This window comes from Microtus pennsylvanicus, chromosome 6, assembly GCF_037038515.1.
Source record: "Microtus pennsylvanicus isolate mMicPen1 chromosome 6, mMicPen1.hap1, whole genome shotgun sequence".
Lineage (NCBI taxonomy): Eukaryota > Metazoa > Chordata > Mammalia > Rodentia > Cricetidae > Microtus > Microtus pennsylvanicus.
This window is the reverse complement of record NC_134584.1, coordinates 40,394,854-40,413,356: the sequence shown is the minus strand read 5'-3', so window position 1 is coordinate 40,413,356 and position 18,503 is coordinate 40,394,854.

The following is an 18,503-nucleotide window of genomic DNA, read 5'->3' as shown; positions in this document are numbered from 1 at the left end:
TCCCTGTAGCTAACTTCTCTGCTAAACCTTAGCAACCCTAGACCTTATTTCTACATGGCTTTTTATTCCCACCAACTAAAGCCTGTTACCTAATCTCAGGTTCTTGAAACAGTAAATTTGATGGCCTCAGTCTAGTAAAATCAACCAGGACGACAAAAGAACAATCAAGTAGTACCTCTACAAGATTCTTTAGCAATGTGGGAGAGGTACCAACCCACCCACCCCCTAATGAGACAAAGAATTATTTCTGCTATACCCTTTCTCCCAGAAAGTCTGAAGGATGAGTCATTAGAAAACTGTTTTTCATGGTGCTAAAATTTTATATATACTCTAAATTGTGTTTAATTGGCACCGTGCTTATTGAAAACCTTCTAAGCCTTATATTTCAAGATTCCTAGCCTTCCTAATCAGTATGCTGTGGGTACCTAAGCTTTTCTCTTATGACTCAGCCATCTTATTATCACCGTGTACTGTGCATTTTGCAGTACAGAGAGCCTAGATCTTTTGGAGGCTCGCTGGGCTATTTTCACCCACATCAAATGGCATAAATTGCTGTATTTGAGGTCATTTGTCTGTTATCGTCGGCTTCCTGTTGCTTTCAGTGTACCTATCTGAAAGCCCTTCTTCTCATGTTTAATTTATGACTGTTATGCTCCCTGTGGCTTTTCAAATTAAATCACACAGGCTATTAGTTGCAATCCATTAGTTTGCCAGAACAGTCATGCACTCAGGATTCTCAGTTAATGGAGGAAAATATAAAAATACAAAAAAATATTAAGATAGCTCATCATTCATAAAGCTAGCCCTCGTAGTGAAATAGAACACTGTTCAAGGTGCACTTCCCAAGTCTTCTGACCCAGTTAACCTTGACCAAAGGGGAGGCAGAACCACAGAGGGGATACTATGAAAATGAACTCCTTCCCGCAGTTATCACTAGGTGAAAGACTTTGAAGAATGATCAAATATAGCCTACCATAACTGAATCATAAATTCTACTGGATTTAAATATTCACATCAATTATGGATTGCTTATAATAATACATATTTTAGTTCGGTAGAGGTAGGTGTGGCCTGAGTGTCTGTTTGGCCAGCAGGCTCCAGAAGATGCGTGAGACACATCACCCTGGTAATAATGGTATTGCGTGCTTTGGCTTGTTACCTGTTAGTAACTTGCATCTTTGTAAGAAGACCCAGTGAGGATTTACAGACTAAAGGAGGAGCTACAGGCTACATGGATGCGATATGACAGGCAGGGCTGTCAAGAAAACAAGAGTGCCTTTCCTGACTACTGAGTCTTCAAACCCTCACAAGCCTCAGAAATACTTGTGGGTCTTAGTAAGATCAAATGGGTCATCCATGGTTAGGAATCCCATTTGATCACTGGATAACTCAGAATGTAAGGGCGAGTACCATCAGGAGAAAGACCTATTGTTTCAAACTGAGCCAACTTGAGGGCCTGAGAATGGCTAACAGTCAAGGATAGGGAACCTGAACTTAATCTGCCACCGCATCAAGGCCAGAGACAGCCCTGGGAGGCAGATGTGGAAAGTGGGAGGGCTCACCACTGGCATGTCCTTTCATCTTCCTTCCTATCCATGTTTCTTCTCCTAGCCAATAGGAAGGACCATGGTTTGTAGTTCTCTATCGTTTAGCTGGAGACACAAATATTTTCAGATTATGTCCCTAAAATTCCAGACTTTCTATCTTCAAGCTCCTCTTCAATATTTATTTGGCATATAAGACAAAACATTCTAGATTTTTTTATACAAAATTTAGGTTTATTTATTTAATATAATTTTGACTTAAGAAGTTGAAACCTACGTAAAAATTTATGGATAAAAAAAATCTACTGTTAAATGTTACAATGCAAAGCACATATATGACTAAATACTTTTTAAACTGATGCTTTATGAACATAAACAAGAATATGTCATAAAAACTGGCATGGATCAACGTACATTAAGGTTAAAATTAAGTATTGTTAGGCCTAGTTGTTTCCAATCTGGGAACTATGAAAATAGCAACATGACTCATGGGCTCTTCTTAATATTTTTACTGTTAGAGTCATGGATTTCATATAAGATTTTGCCAAATATGTCTAAGACCATGTTATAGACTAGGACAGTGCTGGTCATCTGTCCATGATCAGAAGCCCATTCACATGCATCCATTAGGAGATCTCAGACTGAAACTGAGTAAATTTTATATACAATCAACCCTGTAATTAAAAGTAAGCCAAGATTTAATAAGCTTATCAAAACCTATTTTTTTTCTTAAAAAAAAAAAGAGTTTGAATGAAGATATTCTGCACAGGGAGATAGTGTTTCTCCCAGAAACAATAAATGATTAAACAAAACTTCAAGTACCAAGTGTGAGATAACCTACCTGTGAGTTATGGATCAAGGAAGCTCCAGAGGCTTCCAAAACAATACAGGCTATTGTCATTTTTCTAGGTTGTTCATCAGAAGTCAATGGAAAGACCCTACTGTTGAAGACGCCACATACTCTGCCCCTAAAGCATAGAGAAATAAATCTATAGCTGAGTGGAAGTATATGCCTTGCTAGCTAGCTTTCAGGGTGACAAAAGGTGTTATAGAGACTGTAAGGAGAGAAAAGTTAGTCTTTGTTTTACCCAGTTTTCTCTGCAAGGTACAACAATGATAACATCCTGGCAAGATGTGCCTACTGGTACATTAGTGGCATCAATATTAGTAGGGTAACCTTCTACTTTATGATTGGAGGCAAGGCTCATTCCACAGAAGAGAATGCATTCCTGGTTCTGTAAACATTGTTAAAAGATGGTAACCAAGAAGATCATAACCCCTAGTAGGGTAGAGGGGAACTTCTGTTGCTTTGTTAAACGGACATGTGGTCAAACTGTCTTCTAGATACTTGTGTTTATGCTGGTAGATCATTAGATTAGTTCTGTTCCCAATCTTCATCACAGAAGCTTCTCATTGCAATGATGGTGTTTGATATAGAGACACACAACTGGTCAAAATGCCGAGAATAGGTGATAATGTAGTGTTTGGTCCTAAATGGATCATATACATCACCCACTCCAATTTTCAAAATCATGGAAAAGGAGGCAGAAGAAGTGGAAGAGCCAGAAGATGGAGAGTGTGCTACAAAAAGATGTTTTCTAGATATGGCATTGTCACTGAATTCAAGAACTCACTGTAACTGTGGCTACCTGCACAGGATTTGCACAAAACGGAGTCCACCAGCACTTTGTCATGGAGGGAAAAGGCTAGTGAAGGACTAAAGGCAGGGGGGAGGGTTCCACTTTCTTCAGAGGTACAGCCACTGAAACATGGAGCTCGTGCTCCTTTAAATAACCTCCTATCCATGTTTATGCAAGCAACACTAACTAAGCTCAATGGGTCACACACTCACAAAAGGGACAGGGATTCATTGGGGGAAAAGAAACTTTTCAGTGGTACTAAGACCAGTGCCCATTTAAGCTCCATTTCTAGAATCCTAAGTTGGCATAGCCTATAGCCCATATTTATCACACCTTCATAATCAGGGTCAATATTACAACTATGGCATAGATGACATTGGTAGATAACTCCTTAGCAAACATAATGGGTTAGAATTATTTAAAATATTAGGATTCACAGGAGAAAATTAATTAAAGAATTTGTTTGGAAGATGATTGGAAGCCTTATCCAGTTTGGTGGCTTTCTTTCACACACAGGAACTGGTTTTCAGAGAGAAGTAAAACAGTCCAAACTCAACCAGCCAGAGCCCTGGAAACCACCTCTTCCACATGGCAGTTGCCCTATCCATGCCGTGTCTCCTTTCCCAGTACAGAGCACATTTCGTGGAGACACACTATTCGGACTTTCCTGCATACAACACACCATCTGCCTATTTCATCTGCGCTTCTTACAGATTCTCTGAAACCGAATTCTTCACTCCTAAAGCCAGCTGTTGCCGATTTCCCGCACCTCATTAGCTCCTACCCCCAGACTCTCAGAAATGTAAGTGTACAACTTGATTCATTTCTTTCCTCAAAACTTCCGTTCAATCTCTGACAAGTCCTGACATTTCCGCACCCGGAACACATCTATCCCACAGCTTTCTGTCCTCCTTCACTCCTCCTGCAGACCCAGGTGCCAATACGTCCCGTGCAGGAGCCCAGAATGGCCTTCTATCTAATTTCTCCTCATCTTCCCTTCCAAGACCTTTGAAACAGACCTTAGAGGATACAATTTCCTAGCTTAGAAAGCGTTCGGCAGCGTCTCTTCCCACAGGTGTTACTCTAAGTACGGATACTTCCAGAGAGCTCTTTGGTGAAGGTTCTATCCTGTAAGCAGTTAGGTACTGAGCAACAACCCTGGTTTCTATGACCAGATCCCAGTCACATCTCAATCTGCATAGTGGGAAACAAAAAAATGCCTCCGATCTCATTCCTGGTAGAGAACTACAGCGTTCTTTGTGTGATAAATCTGTTTCCACGTTACAAGTGTGAATAAGAGGACTTTCAAACTTCCCAAGCTCATCCCAGACTTCAATTTTCTCTCAGAATGTCTCAGAATCCCTTCTACTCTGCACCTGTCCTTCATTTCCTGTCTATTCCGATGGTCACCACGACGACCCAGTGTTGGAAAGTGGATTTCAATAAGGAAATTCCACAAATACTCTGTTCTGAAATAATATTTAAGACAGATATGTTTTGAAATTTCAGTGAGAGCATCAAAAACTTGAACTAATGCTGTGCTGGCATAATAGTAGGAAGCATGGATTATCAACCCATGAACGCTAAACTGGATCTGTGACCTGATTCCCTGAGGTCATGCATTTTAGTGTGTGGGTGGTTAGCCTCATAATAAAGGCCAGATATGCAAATATGCCAGAACCATGCTGGGAAATATTAAAGTCAGTCTGTTGTATAAAGGCTTCTCTTCTATTTCTTTAAAGAAAAAAAAAACAAAATCAGGAAACAGGCTCAAAAAATCTGTACATGAAAACAAATGTTACATTTGAACACAATTGATGTCAAAACATACTATCAAATTCCCAGTAATAGCTCCAGGATGCCGATACTTCGAATGCTGTGGTGCCAAGTTGGCTTCTGGTCAGACCACCCATCTTGTCTTAAGAAACGGTAGCTTTAGGACCCTGCTCTGGGAAGATGTAATCCCTGCCAAGCGGCTCTTACGTTCTCCATCTAGTATCTTTTGGCCTTCATACCAGGCTTTAGAAGATGTAATGAGGAAGGGGGTGTCCCAACATGAATGAAGCAGTCTATTCCAGACAAGGAAGCTCAGCAAGCCAATGACCATTACAGACGCTGAGGATGCAGAGTGTCCTGAAAATTCAGCCTAAGCAGTAACACAAAGCATCCCAAGAAGAACTGGCTACACGGTTTGCATCGGCCTCCACAGTAATTCCAAGATGCTGTGGTCTAGTTCATCACCAGTGGAGATGTGATAGCCAAACTCAAATACATGTCCTTCTAAGCAAAGCCTATTCTGAGTCTGTAAGAACTTAAGGTAGGAGAGCTCTAGTGCGTTTTTCACCAACATTCTTTAAGAAGTCCAATATTCTTATAATCTTTGTAGAAGTACCGCACAGTCACTGTTAAACACTTAACGTGCCTTTGGTGAGTGTCCAGGATTTACAGAGCTACACTGTACACAATTTACAAACCATTGCTGAACATGCTGCCTCATGTAATGTGAAGGAAACTGGCTTTTCTAGAGCTTAAATGACTGCCCAAGTTGACCCAGGTAGTTAAAGCGCAATCTAGCGCTAATAATCCAATTATCTACCCATGCCCAGGCAACTGTTTAGTCTAATTTATAGGCAGACATAGTCTGGACTAGACTTTGAAAACAGCACTTAGAATTTCCCAAACCGGAACTGTTGGCATTTGAGAAAAAAATAGGAAATCCACGTTGACAGACCAGATAGAAAAAGAAAAGCAAGACAAGAATTATAAGGATTAGAAGTGAAATTATAATCCCAAATAAATATCCTATTACAAGTTACAATTGAACATCTGCAACATTATTCCAAAAAAAAAAAAATGAGTCGAAGTGAAGCAGAACAGAATCCGAGGAGAGGAAAAGGTTTCTATTAGGTCTGTATTTATTGAGGCCATTTGATCGCCATTTATCTAGAGCCCACAAGCACAAAATTACATGCTGGGAGAATTGAAATGATTAAAAACATTTCATATCAACATAATCACCACCCACTGCGAAAACAGATGAACAATAAATTCTTGGGCCTTTGTACAATGATGTTTGAAGGATCGGGGAAGATCAAGAGATAACACTCTACTCTGCCCAGAGTAAAGTCCCAATTAGGGCAGATTTTGACAGTAAAACTCAGTCATAATTTCTAATGCACCCTATAGCTGTAATTTGGAAAATACCTTGTCGAGTGTTTTTACAGCAGATTGTCAGGTAAAACCAGCCCTATATGCTTTCTTTTTTCTTTTGTTCAAATTGCTTCACTCTGTATGGAAGTGGATTCATAGGTTATGATGCCTTGGAAATATAGTCTCAGCTCTCACTCATGTGAGTGTTGTCATGATGGAAAACGGAACTGATTACTTTCACATATGATCCCAAAAGAGTGATGTTTTTCAAAGCAAGGAAACACATTACATTCCTCCCAATCAATAGAAAAATACTGCCTACCATAAAGTGGTTGCAAGGGAAAAAAACTATCCTTCTGGTGTTCCATTTAGTTTTTATTATTTTATGAACAACATCTGGATATGATGCTTCTTCCTTTTACTTCTACTATGTGTAGTGTTATTATTTCTTCTTGCTCTGTACCCAGAATGTAGAGACTAGGGATGACATTAGAATTCATAAAATGATACAAGAAGTGTATCAAAGCCTTCTTCCTTCTACCTGTTCCTCTCTCTCAGTGTTTGTTCTCCTTATTGTGCCAGACATCTTCATACAAACCTGGGAAAACAGGTGAATACTACCTGGATAAGATTATCTTATGGATATAAACCATGGTCTGATTTAGGAGTAGACATCAAATTCATGCTTAAAGTAGACTTAAAACTCAGAAATACACTTCAAACTCTATTACAGAGCTACAGTATTGAAAACAGCTTGGTATTGGCATAAAAACAGAGAAGTCGACCAATGGAATCGAATAGAAGACCCTGACTTTAACCCACAAACCTATGAACACCTGATTTTCGATAAAGGAGCTAAAAGTATACAATGGAAAAAAGAGAGCATCTTCAACAAATTGTGCTGGCAAAACTGGATGTTAATCTGTAAAAGAATGAAAATAGATCCATATCTATCACCATGCACAAAACTCAAGTCCAAATGGATTAAAGACCTCAATATCAGTCCGAACACACTGAATCTGATAGAAGAGAAAGTGGGAAGTACTCTACAACACATGGGCACAGGAGACCACTTCCTACGTATAACTCCAGCAGCACAGACATTAAGGGCCTCATTGAATAAATGGGACCTCCTAAGACTGAGAAGCTTCTGTAAAGCAAAGGACACTGTCACTAAGACAAAAAGGCAACCCAATGACTGGGAGAAGATCTTCACCAACCCCGCAACTGACAAAGGTCTGATCTCCAAAATATATAAAGAGCTCAAGAAACTAGACCGCAAAAGGCTAATCAACCCAATTATAAAATGGGGCACTGAGCTGAACAGAGAATTCTCAACAGAAGAAGTTCAAATGGCCAAAAGACACTTAAGGTCATGCTCAACTTCCTTAGCGATCAGGGAAATGCAAATCAAGACAACTTTAAGATACCATCTTACACCTGTCAGAATGGCTAAAATAAAAAACACCAATGATAGCCTTTGCTGGAGAGGTTGTGGAGAAAGGGGTACACTCATCCATTGATGGTGGGAATGCAAACTTGTGCACCCACTCTGGAAAGCAGTGTGGCGGTTTCTCAGGAAATTTGGGATCAACCTACCCCTGGACCCAGCAATACCACTCTTGGGAATATACCCAAGAGAGGCCCTATCATACAACAAAAGTATATGCTCAACTATGTTCATAGCAGCATTGTTTGTAATAGCCAAAACCTGGAAACAACCTAGATGCCCTTCAATAGAAGAATGAATGAAGAAAGTATGGAATATATACATATTAGAGTATTACTCAGCAGTAAAAAACAAGGACTTCTTGAATTTTGCGTACAAATGGATGGAAATAGAAAACACTATCCTGAGTGAGGTAAGCCAGACCCAAAAGGAGGAACATGGGATGTACTCACTCATATTTGATGTCTAGCCATAAATAAAGGACATCGAGCCTATAATTCGCGATCCTAGAGAAGCTAAATAAGAAGGTGAATCCAAAGACAAACATATAGGCATCCTCCTGAATATTAACCTTCATCAGGCGATGAAAGGAGACAGAGACAGACACCCACATTGGAGCACCGGACTGAAATCTCAAGGTCCAAATCAGGAGCAGAAGGAGAGGGAGCACGAGCAAGGAACTCAGGACCACGAGGGGTGCATCCACACACTGAAACAATGGGGATGTTCTATCGGGAATTCACCAAGGACAGCTGGCCTGGGTCTGAAGAAGCCTGGGATAAAACCAGACTTGCTGAACATAGCGGACAATGAGGACTACTGAGAACTCAAGAACAATGGCAATGGGTTTTTGATCCTACTGCACGTACTGGCTTTGGGGGAGCCTAGGCAAGTTTGGATGCTCACCTTACTAAACCTGGATGGAGGTGGGCGGTCCTTGGACTTCCCACAGGTCAGGGAACCCTGATTGCTCTTCGAGCTGATGAGGGAGGGGGACTTGATCGGGGGAGGGGGAGGGAAATGGGAGGCGGTGGCGGGGAGGAGGCAGAAATCCTTAATAAATAAATAAATTTAAAAAAAAGAACAGAAAAAAAAATAATAAAAAAACTCAGAAATACTTTTTCATACTAGTTCCTATTTATTCTTTCATGTCAATAGTTGGGAAAGGCCAAGTAACAAACATGTTAGGGTTTGTGTGCTAGGTACTTCCAGTTTGGGATTGGTAGACTTACCAAATAAAAATATAGAAGTTACAGTCACATTCTGATACAAATAAATATTGAATAAACTTTTTTATTATTATTTTTTTAAAAGAAGAAAAAAAATTTCCGCCTCCTCCCAGCCTCCCATTTTCCTCCCCCTCCTCCCACTCCTCTCCCTCTCCCCCACTCCTCTCCCCCTCCCTCTCCAGTCTGAAGAGCAGTCAGGGTTCCCTGCCCTGTGAAAAGTCCAAAGCCCCCCCCCCATCCTGGTCTAGGAAGGTGAACATCCAAACTGGCTAGGCTCCCACAAAGCCAGAACATGAAGTAGGATCAAGACCCAGTGCCATTGTCCTTGGCTTCTCAGCAGCCCTCATTGTCCGCCATATTCAGAGAGTCCGGTTTTATCCCATGCTTTTTCAGTCCCAGTCCAGCTGGCCTTGGTGAGCTCCCAATAGATCAGCTCCACTGTCTCAGTGGGTGGGTGCACCCCTCGTGGTCCCGACTTCTTTGCTGATGTTCTCCCTCCTTCTGCTCCTCATTGGGACCTTGGGGGCTCAGTCCGGTGCTCCAGTGTGGGTCTCTGTCTCTATCTCCATCCATCGCCAGATGAAGGTTCTATGGTGATATGCAAGATATTCATCAGTATGGCTATAGGATCGGGTCATTTCAGGTTTTCTATTCTCAGCTGCCTCAGGAACTAACTGGGGACATCGCCCTGGGCACCTGGGAGCCCCTCTAGGTCCAAGTCTCTTGCCAACCCTAAGATTGGCTCCCTTAATTAAGGCAACCTACTGACTGGGAGAAGATCTTTGAATAAATTTTAATATAAGCATGTCTCATGTATATTCTTTATCTGAACTTCAAATAGAGTGTTTTCTATGTTTTATCTGCCAACTAATCTGCTATAGCAGCTTAATTCTGCCATTGGTACAAAATCAGTCACAAACAATAATTAGCCAAGTGATACTGAATTCCAATAAATTTTGATTTAGGAAATCACAGGTGGATATGTCTCGGGAGGGTCATGGTTGGCCAACATCTACTGTATGTCATTATCTTAGTCTTTACTGAATAGTGGCCTGCAAAAAGAAACCAAGCTCATATTATCTATATATTTGACTTGTAGACCATTTAACAAAATAAACTTTTGATGTCACATCTTTTATAAATCATGGAAATGGCTCGTTTTATCAAATTATAAAAGCAAGCACTTTGGAGTTTCTCCAGTTTTAATTTGTTCATTCAGAAGGCTGTAATGACTGGCAGAGGAGACACAACAGCTGGGGAAGAGAAGTCTACTGTTTGGAGCTAGCAAGTCACTTAAATGCCACTAGAAGATTATTTGATTGATTTGTTGAAGCACTGAAATAAAAATGCTAAGCTTTTATAATAAGGATTCCTCTCCCTCAAACAGGAAGAAAAATAGGCAAGTAAGAGAAAAGAGAGCATTGCTTGCTCAATTTCGTGCCTCTTGGTGACTCAGCCAAGTCTGCTTTTGCTCTGTTCATTGGCTTTCTTGCTTCTATTCTCCCTATATGATCTGTGAGCACCTGTTCCCAAATCAACTAATATCACAGTTGGGGGTGAAATTTTGTATCACATATATTAAAATTTAACCTTTCCCATCACGGCAAAGAACATCAGATACAAAGCTGAGTAGTTTGAAGGGGTGGAGCATGAACAGCATGAGGTAGACAGAGAACGCAGGTGCATAAGCTACCACTATCTTGTTACTAAACCTCAATACTGTCTGTCGTCCACCTTTTCAAGGAACTGGGTAAAGCTAGAATCATGCTGTCTTAAAAACAGTAATATCGACCTGACACAATAAAGTAACTTCCCAGGACGAATTCACGTGGAGAGCAACGTGGCACACACAATAGATGATGGGATGGGGAGACACTGGAAAAAGGCAAACAAAATTGGAAGCAGTGCAGCTCGCTCAGCTGAAAGATGTTGGATGTTCATTAGCAAGGAGTAATCTGAGATTTATGGAGAGATTCAAGTGTAAAGTACCTTGGCTTTTCCCTAGAGCATCTGAGAATGGTTATGTTCTCACTACAGTAAGAACTACCTCATCTTTAACTGTCCCTTTGAATAATGTTATCATGTCTCTGTGGAAGGACTTCATTCAAGTGCTGCTTCATGTGAAAGTGGATGTGTGTTCCCTATATGACTAGTTCTGTTAACCTAGAATCCTAAGGGCAATAAAATTAGACAAGCCCATTTAAAATTAAAAACATAATTCTGACAGAATAAATACACAGGTCTATATAGGCCTTTTTTTCCAATGTATTTTACATGGGAAATATTGGAATACCATAAAGTTGCCCAATATATACTACAGGTTTGGGGTATCATTTTTTTATTTGTATTTTGTCTTCTTTTTTCTTTTTTATTGATTTTTATTGAGCTCTACATTTTTTTTCTGCTCCCCTACCTGTCTCTCCCCTCCCCTTCAACTCTCTCTCTCATGGTCCCATACTACCAATTTACTCAGGAGATCTTGTCTATTTCTACTTCGCATGTAGATTAGATCCATGTATGTCTCTCTTAGGGTCCTCACTGTTGTCTAGGTTCTCTGGGATTGTGATTTGTAGGCTTGTTTTCTTTGCTTTATGTTTAAAGACCACTTATGAGTGGGTACATATGATAATTGTCTTTCTAGGTCTGGGTTACCTCACTCAAAATGATGTTTTCTAGCTCCATCCATTTGCCTGCAAATTTCAAGATGTAGTTATTTTTTTCTCCAATGTGGTACTCCATTGTGTAAATGTGCCACATTTTCTTTATCCATTCTTAGGTCGAGAGGCATTTAGGTTGCTTCCAGGTTCCTTTGTAGTCATACAAGTTCAAAATACCATTTCAATTTTAGAAGCAATTTTGTAGATGATCGGATCATTATGTTCAGAGATGATAGTTTTCAGTATGTAGGTGTTTTGGGTTTTTTTCTTCTTAATTTTCAAGATTGTTTGACTGTAGACCTGTGAGTCAGTGTGTACCATATCACAGAGAATTAAAATTCAAAAACCAAACTTGTAGGGCTTAAAGAAATAAATGATTAAAGCAAGTTCAAAATTTTTAAGTTAACTAAGAATCTGGCAGGATGAAAATCTTTTGCTTTTGCTCCACTTTGCTATTAAATTAAAATGATTTCCTAATAATGTGTTGTATTGCACTTTTTTTCAAACAAAGAAGAGTGTTTGATGTTCAGTAGATGATAAGGCTTATTAGTAACCAAACCTGAATGCAAAGAGCCGAGAACAGCCTTCTTCAAGGACAGGGTAAGAAAACTACTTTTCTTTATAGTTTTTTTAAGAAACTATTAAAACTTAATTTCTTTTTTTTTTTTATTTTCCCACAGATCTTTTTAATATAAAACAAAGATAAAACACATCTCAATTCTGCAAACTGCCAGCATGTCTTGTTTCTACAAGATGCACACTAGACTGAAGACTACATAGCAAAAAGTCTGTAAGAGCATTTGGTTGGAAAAAAACTTAATTTCTTAGAGCCAGAAAAAAAGGTAACCCAAAAATTAAATGACATTTAAATGTTTTGAATAAAAGGGACTAGAAAACTAATTATATCTAGGTACTATGATACCTAATGGTTTTAGGAATCTAGACACTGGCTTTCATAGTTTAAAAAATATAAGAAAGAAATGAATGGGAGATAAATATCTTTGAAATATCAGAGAGTGAGGTTTTAATACCAGCCATTGAAGAAGAGCAATGGATTGAACCAATATTCATCTGCAAACCATCAGAAGCATTCTTGCTCTCCCCAAAGCAGGTAGGTGTTCTAGTCAACCCTGGGACAGTGGTTACTTTAGAAGATTTTGCTATTTTATCCCGCATTGTGTGTTATTCAGTAAGTTCATTTTTCCATGTCAGAAACTTCTTTCTCCCTTTCGTCTTGGAAATGATTTTATCATCTAACCCTCCTTTTCCTTTTCTCTGAAAAGAAAACATACAACCAGAAAATAATCTTATCAAATAGGCATTCTGAATAAAGGGTTAGTTTATCAAGGAATAAAATAGAGCAAAAATTAAAATAATAAAAGATAAAATAAAATTAGAACAAAAATAAATTTGTCAACCACTTCAAATAAATGCTAGTCCACTGGGATGTGTTATGGAAGAAATTAAGAAAGTAATAACCTTTATGTTGATTGTTAAGAGCTTAATAGATCTTTGCAGGGTTTGTAGAATGATAACCTGCTCTTTCTATATTGATGCATTCTTAACCAAAGTGTTTTATTTTGTTTTTTATTTTATGTTTCCTTGTGTATATTCTCACTATGAACCATTTAAAAGAAAAAATTAGAAGGCAAACAGAATGTCTGTCACCAACCAGATGATACTTTTGACTTCAAAATTTTTCTGAATTTAAGTTTGCTCTGCCTGACAACTCTTACCCCCTTGGTACTTACCACTTCTTCCTCCCAGCTTGTCCCAACCAGACAAGGGCCATTCTCCTATGCACATACAGTTGCATCCCTCTTTCCTTCTCTCTCTCAGGACTTTGCTTAGTCTGTACCCCAGTCCAGAGTGGTTGGGTGGTTGAATTCTGAGGGCTCTTGTCTTATTAATGGATTTATGGTTTTGTGATATTATTGGAAGATTGTGCAAATTAATGATGAGGTCCAGGTAAAGCATAAAGGTCACTAGAGCTTGCCCTTGACAATGATTTGTCCACGGCCCCTTCCTGAATCTCTCCTTTGCATCTTGACTACTTTATTCCACCACAGTTCAGCCACTGTGATGTTCTGCCTTCAATACAGGCCCATTACAGTGGAGCAAATCAGCCATAGACCAGAATCATGAACTCAAAAAAAATCTTCCTTTGTTTAAGTTGTTAATATCAAGTACTTTTTCATAATGATAAGAAAAGGTCTAACACAACTTTTATTACTATAACTTTGAATTCACCTGGATGTTGCATTAACAACTCAAGTATCTGACCCACAATGTCATAAAGGTCAACTCAAGTTAAATACTTCAACAACCCAATTTTCTCCTTTTATGGTTCCTATCGTCTTCTAAGTAAATCAAGAATGTTGAAGCAATATTTGATAATTGAGTTATATGTTATGACATTCAGGTGGTTAATTTTTATCCCAGACCTACATTAGTATGCTATGTAACGATTACAAAATTATACCCAGCTGTGCTAACAACTAAGGAAGGTGAAGGAGAACTGATGTCAGACATGAAGGATTTCTATCCACCCTCTACAATGAATCAGTTCAATATTTAATGAATGTGTCTCCATATGGGGAAGAATTCAGTTTTTCCAACTAAATAAGTGCTTTCTCCTTTCTACCTAGTGTAGCTGTTTGTCTAAAGATATAATGAGAACTATGACACAATTAGCCTTCATTTTTTGACACTGCCTGGAATTTTAAGATTCTAATTAGATATTCTTAGCCTGATTAACTGACAAGGTTATTTGAAGTCATGTTAGGAAACATGTGCATAGCATTTGTTTCTTTACAAAGGTTAAAAATGTTTGTTTGTTTTCATGGCTCAATCTGTCACTCCCATGTTGATGAAGAAACATAACTTCCAAGGGTATAATAAAAGAAGTCGGCAAGAATTCTGGACTCACCAGCAAACGACAAAGATGATAAATGGGTTTAGAGAGCCCAAAGCTGTTCTGTCTTGAGTAAGTTGCTCAAGTTTTAGAAGGATTTGGATATAGTTCATTTACAAGCAGAGTGATTAGTAGACGCCTGAAATATCAATGCCCTCTGCTTAACCTTCACCAAGAGTGAAGAAGTGTCATCTTGGGTATTCATTCTGATTTATCTACTCTGTTCTTTCAGCCCCAATCATGATGGATGGTCATAATTAATATTAAATTTAACTTTTCCTTAGATGACATCTCAGTGCTAATCCCATGTTAAGCACTTGTTTAACTAATCCAGCTCTTCAATAAACTATAGGGATAAACCAATGCTCTCTTTCCTCATTCTCCTCATATTTTCTACACACATAATCTAAAGTTATAATTTATATAACATGTATGTTATAAAACATAATTTATATTTATCTGTAATTACTACATTAAGTATCTCTTTCATAAAAAAAGCTTTTCACAGAAGTCTGAACTCAAAATAGATGAAGATACTAAGGGGCTGACTCTAGTAATTTGGAGCTGATCTCTAAATCTCTCTATCACAGTCATGGAAAATTGGCATTCCTAAAATGCAGCATAAATACAATCTTATCAACATAATATTACAGTATATTTTAACCCTCTACTGATCATTTACCATCATGCAAGAGAACACTACTGTATTGCTGTATGATGGTCTGATATTATAGAATTTCAGAATCTCATCATTTGGGAGAGGTGCCCAGTCTAGTATAGATTTCTCATTCTAGGTAACATAACTTCTCAGCTAGTTCATAAAAGATCTAAGACTATATATCATTTTTTTCTTCTCTAGCCAAGAACTCTTTGCACTCTGTTTGTTTGGTTAGCAATATTCCAATCAGAGAAGGAGTTAAATATGCCAAATTCAATAATGATTATATATTCATTAAAAAAAGACATAAATGAATGGAAAAAGTAAACTTGGGTCCTAATTGCCAAAATTAACATAATATAAGGTATTACTGGGCTTATTCATGCTGGTTAAACCAAATGCAGACCCCTAGGAACTCCAAGGTAATGCCAAGTTGCTTCTATGTAAATGGAGTGGGAGACAATTATCAAGAACTATCGTGTTTGATGAGCAGACCTTTGAAGACAAGAGCTTGAAGAAATGAATGAGGTAACAGCTTCATAAATATCCTAAAGAGAAGAGATGATCGACAGCTCTTAGAGAAAGGAAAAGAGCATCCTAGAAATGATATGCAGCCTAATGCCCCCTATGCTTTACTTTTAAAATAGAATCCAAGAAAGACCATAACGTACCTTCCCCAATATTTTCTCCCACCCATACCCCAGAATATAGAAATGAGATCACCTTGGCTCAATAGGCAGAAATTATTCAGTTTCTCCTTGGAAAGGACCTAATGCATACTTCTGTCCCCACACTCATGATCTCCACTGTAGAATTCAGTCTCCTTACTTTTCCAACCAGGTTCTTCTCATTGTACTGGCTGGTGCTATGTGAGAACTAAATAATGCCATTTTCCCTCAGTTATAGCATCATGGAATTCAGACAAAACAGAACCCTAGCACTTCTTGCTCTCTGTAATCTAGGGAGGTATGGAATCTCTCTAGGTTACTTTTGAAGAAAAGGCGGTTATAAATTTATAAATAAGTGAGTAAAGTACAGTCATTCATCCTTGTTCTATCCCTCTGCAACCCTTCCACTCTTGTTTGAACCTCCTCCATTCTTTCTCCACTTTCTCCCACCCAGCTTCTTCCCTGTCCCTTTTTTGTTATATTTTAATCCCTTTGGATTAGAGCAGCTCAGTCTGTCCTTGTAGATGAGCCATTTTACAACTGTTACAGTCAGAGACAGCACAGTAAATACAATGATTAACTCCAGCACTGGAATTGTCCAGTTCACAGTGGGAAATGGAATCTTAAGGCTATAAGTAGAGAGGAAATCATCTTAAAGGAATGTGCTAGGCTAACCAATGTCCCTGCTCATCTCCTCTCTCCTCTCTCTATTTCACCATCTAGCTCAGACTTTTTGAGAAAATTATCATTTGCCATTGGAGACTAAATGCCTCCTAATCACACTAGTTGATTAATGTATTTCTGAAGACCTTGTAACTATAATTTTAAATAGCTGTCCACCTGGGAGACATTTTAAGACAAAATTTACAGCCAACAAAGGAACAAAGATGCAGAAATAACCATCCATTTAGTGAGCCATACAAAGCATTTATAAAAGCTCAGGAAAGGAGATTTGCATAAGAGCTGCTGTGAGGCATTCTAGAAGTCAAAGAGAGACTTCTGAGCTCAATAAAATGAAGCCTCATCTGTGGCAGATAACCATCACATGGGTGAGGAGGTAAGTGGTGGGAAGAAGTTCTCTAAACCCCCTCAGATAGTCTGTGTTAACCTTTAGCTGTCTCTCTCACTCAGAAGTCAGTCTCACCCTGAAATTCATGCCCAGACTAGAAATCAAGGATCAGAAATACAAGTGTTAGCTTGAGATGAACATGTTAAAATAAATTTCTACCGATACCTACTGCATAGAGAAGGTTGGCAGGTTGCTTGACATTTTGGTCCTCCAGTTCCTAGTTCATAAAATAGAAAAGAAACACCTGTCTGCTCTTTGTGAGATACCAAACAGATGAAACATAGCTCACAACAAATTATAGTGGCGTCAATAGGTCACAACCATTACTGATATTAATTGATATGATGAAATAATCAGAGTACTTGCTTTACATAAACTGAGGCATAATTGAGATATAACAATGAAGAAATGAATGACTTTTCTCACATACAGCAGTAGGGACCTGCATCAGTGTCTTAGTATGTCTATAATATATATAACCTTCAGGGTGTTTCTCTCTCTCTCTCTCTTGCTTTCGCTCTGTTGCGTGAACATGCGCACGTGCGTGCGCACACACACACACACATACAAACACACAGCTTTCATGTCAACTTAGGTACCAAATCTTCATCTTCAGAACTTGCAGCATACAGTGCCATGATCAAACTGCAAAAGGGGCATGTCTAAAACGCACGCCAACCACCTTCTCTACCACCAGTGGCATTTCCAGACAGTCCTTCTGTGAGCAGCATCTAAGTTGTCATCAATATGCCTGACTAAATCCACATAAAACCTGAGAGGGCTTGGGAAGTAATTTTAGATTAAAAAAAAAATAAAAGCAACTGATGGACTTTGCCATCAAAGGGCAGATAAAATCTTCAATTTTCCTGCTTCATGGAAAAGTCTGATAGACACTATGGGCCAGCAGGCTGAAGATGGATGCCCCAATGGTACAGAAGAACTTTGGGTGGCTGTCCAGGCAGCGAGATGTCTCTGTCAATTCTAGAGTTTTGGAAGTTGTTTACAATGCACTTTCTGTTTTCCTAGGTTGTTATATTATATCTTTCTGGAATCTTTTTTTTTCAGTGCTCAGATTCCTTTTATTTCCCCTCACATTTATCTTCTCTATTTTGTGTGTGTCAGTATTTGGCCTGCATGTATGTATGTTCACCACAGAAGAGACTTTCTGACTTTGGCCCAGAAAGAATGAGGTCTGAAGTCTGAAGGCTTTCTTTGGCTTGCCTGAATTGGTGAGTGCATCTACCCTGTTCTGTCTCCGCTCTTGCCATCCTCTCCTAACACAGAACCTGCCTTCTTTATTCTTTCTGGAATCTTTGATGGAGTTGAAAAATAGTTATAATTACAGTTTTTATTAGTTATGATAAAAGATAAAGTAGATATAAATATTATAACTGTAATTCTTGCTGGATACTTGTTTTGTTCTATATATATAAAATTTGTTATATATATATATATATATATATATATATAAAATAACCCACTTGAATCAATAATGGGTTATTTTGCAAATACAGTCACTTGTGC